Consider the following 3,412-nt stretch of genomic DNA (forward strand, 5'->3'; position numbering starts at 1 on the left):
GGTGCCGTCATCCGCCATGATTGTAATGGGCAACTTCCTGCGGGTTCGCGTTCTCAGCGTTTGTGAAGCGCAGTTCCCGCGTAAACTCGATGTCCGTCATCTGACTTGATTTGTTTTGGTGTTTTATTTTGTTAATGGGGATCCACTTGCCTCTGCCTCTGCCTCTCCAATGCTGGGATTAAAGGCTTGCATCACCACGCCTGACTTAAACCATATTTATGTGTGCGCAGATGTGCCACGGTGCACTTTGGAGGTCAAGGTTTAACAGTCAGGATTTGGTCCTCCTTTCCTCGAACTCAAGTCATCAGGCTTGCCCAATACCCTCGGAACCGCCACGACTTCTGCTGGTTGCTTGGCCCACCTGCGCCCCCTTGTGACAGATAAGTGTGTATACATCCATCCCTGTGAGGGTCAGATAAATTCTGAAGCAATTGGATTTGGCTTGGGTTCTCTCCGTGCTTCGTGAGGGTGAGACACTGGGGATTCTTTGCCCACTGCTAGCAACATGCGTCCAAATATAAACAAGCAATCTTGACCACAGAACTTTGCCGCTCCTATTTTGTGCTTCCCTTTTTTTTAATGGGTGAAATACGAAATTGTAATAACTGTATTTAACACACTTTGCACAGTCCTTTCTTAATAGAAACCTCGGGAGTATCTATCATTAATCACTTGTTTTTGGAAAACTAGAGGTGAAAGCTAGTGAGTGCTGGGATTCTCGGCTAACTCTAACTCAGATAAGAATGGGTTTATACTTGAGAAATTACCAGACAGAGTCTACTCCTCCTACCTTCCCGGTTCTACTTCCAGGTGCATCTCCTGAAGGAAAAAGGCCTGAGCACCGTTTTATGAGTCCTGGAAAAGACGATTGAGTGTACTTCAACTGGGCCTGAGTTTTGCTGAGTCCCAGCTTCTTTTTCTGTGAAATTGAGGTAACTGCGATGGTAAGGTGAAAGGCAGTTATCATAAAATCCCTGCACGCCTTTAATCCCAGCACTCGGGAGGCAGAGGCAGGTGGATCTCTGTGAGTTCGAGGTCAGCCTGGTCTACAAGGACAGGCTCCAAAGCTACAGAGAAACCCTGTCTTGAAAGGAAAAAAAAAAAAAAAAGCCCTGTCTCTGGGTCAGCTCTCAGAAGCCGCGGTTAGTGAGACAGGCAAAAGTCAACCTTTGTTCTCAGAGCCTTTCTGAGGCGCTGTTGGTCCAGAAACTGTAGACTGTGCTGGAGAAATGCCTCATCTTCTAAGAGCACTTGCTGTTATTCCAGAGGACCCAGATTTGATTCCCATCATCCACATTGGTGGTTCACAACCATCTGTAACTCCAGTCCCAGGAGATCTGATTTTCTCTTTTGGCCTACACAGTCACCACCTGCATGTGGTACATATCAAATAAATCTAAATAATTTTTAAAAGAAACTGGAGAATTGATGACTATGGAGAAGCACTGAGCGAAGAGCAGCAAGTTATTGTTTAATTAGTTTGCATTGTTGTTGAAATCGGTCTCACTCTGCATCGTTGGTTGGCCTTGAATTCAGTGATCCTCTGCCTTAGCCTTCCTCCTTGGTGCTGGGATTGTCGGCATGAATGGCTGCACTCAGCTTCTAAGAGTGTGTGTGTGTGTGTGTGTGTGTACACATATGTGCAGGTATGATTACTCATGTTTGGCTATGTGGAAACCAGAAGCCTATAGCTGTTTTTCTCTATTGCTCTCCAGCTTATGTTTTGAGACAGGGTCTCTCTCTCTCTCATTGAATCTGGAGCTGTGTGACTGGTTGGCTGGCCAGCAGGACCTAGGTCTCTGCCTGTCCATACCCCTACACACACACACACACACACACACACACACAGATGCTTTGGTTGCGGGCACAACTTGTTTGCCAGTTCTTTACATAGGTACTAGGGAAGTCTTCGTGCATGTGCAGCCAACACTTTACCTACTTAGAGTCTAAGATTCTAGTTCTCTCTCTTTCTCTCGGTTTGTTTTTTTTTTGTTTTTCAGTACAGGGTTTCTCTGTATAACAGTCCTCTGGCTGTCCTGGAACTCGCTTTGTAGATCAGGCTGGCCTTGAACTCACTGAGATCTGCCTGTCTCTGTCTCCCAAGTGCATGTGCCACGGCCACCACCACCTGGCTAAGATTCCATTTCTTAATTGCTATGTATGGGTGTTTTTCCTGCATGTATGTCTCTATGCCACATGTACCTGGTATTTATGGAGGCCAGAGGAGGATATGGGATCCTCTAGGACTGGAGTTGGACAACTGTGAGGCCACCGCTGGGTGCTGGGAATCAAACGGAATCCTCTGGAAAATCAGTGCATCTCTGCAGTCCTAAGCTTCTTAACTGATATGTGACAGGTCTGACCCAATCCTACCCTTGTTACAGAGCGATCAGAGAATGCACTGCATTCTATGCCAAGGTCTTTGTTTTTCAAGTTTTGGAACTTGATGTGGCATGGTGTATGGGGGTGGAGCCTGAAGCTTAGTGCATGCTAGGTATGCCGGCTGGTCTTATGTCAACTTGACCCAAGCTAGAGTTATCTGAAAGGTGGGAACCTCAATTGAGAAAATGCCCAGATTCATCTTTAAGGCATTTTCTTAATTAGTGATTAATGGGAGAGGGCCTAGTTCACTGTGGGTGGTGCCATCCCTGGGCTGATGATCTTGGGTTCAATAAGAAAGCAGGCTGAGCAAGCCATGGGGCACACGCCAGCAAGCAGCACGCCTCCGTGGCCTCTGCTTCAGCTCCCGTTCTGTTTGAGCTCCTGCCCTGTCTTCTTTGGAGGATGATCAGTGATACTGAAGTGTAAGCCAAATAAAGCCCTTCCTCCCCAACATTCTCATGGTTGATGGTGTTTTCTTGCAGCTATAGTAACCCTAAGACACTAGACAAGGGCTCTGCCACCACCAGCAGCACTGCTAATTTTCAGAACTGTTGCTTTTCATCAGGGTTGAGCACGGGACAGTGACCTCTGATGGAACAGTCCCTTCATTCTTATCATTTGGTCCATTGTGGCCTCAGTGATTTCCAGTCATTTCTGACACTGTGAGAACGTGAAGCCAGCGTGAGCTGGAGTGACAGGGGTGTGCTGAACCCTGCAGGTGACCAAATACAGCATCTCAGGAGAGTTGACAACCACTTATCGGGGTAACATTAGAGCTCTCAAGGTGAATGGCAAAGGCATCACTGAGATTCCCTCCCTCGTGTCTCTCCATTGCTCTTGGCAGGTGTCTAGCTCCTAAGAAGCAAAGACATTATTCAGATATAGCAGCAGGACAGGCATGCCTACCACGGGGCATAAGTTGTAAACCCTATCATCTCAGATGCTGTTCTGGTCACATAGTCCTCAGTATTTAGTCCCCAGATGTCCTCCCTTGGTTAAAAATAAAAAGATCAAACAAGATTTTGTTTAG

Source organism: Chionomys nivalis, chromosome 8, assembly GCF_950005125.1.
Source record: "Chionomys nivalis chromosome 8, mChiNiv1.1, whole genome shotgun sequence".
NCBI lineage: Eukaryota > Metazoa > Chordata > Mammalia > Rodentia > Cricetidae > Chionomys > Chionomys nivalis.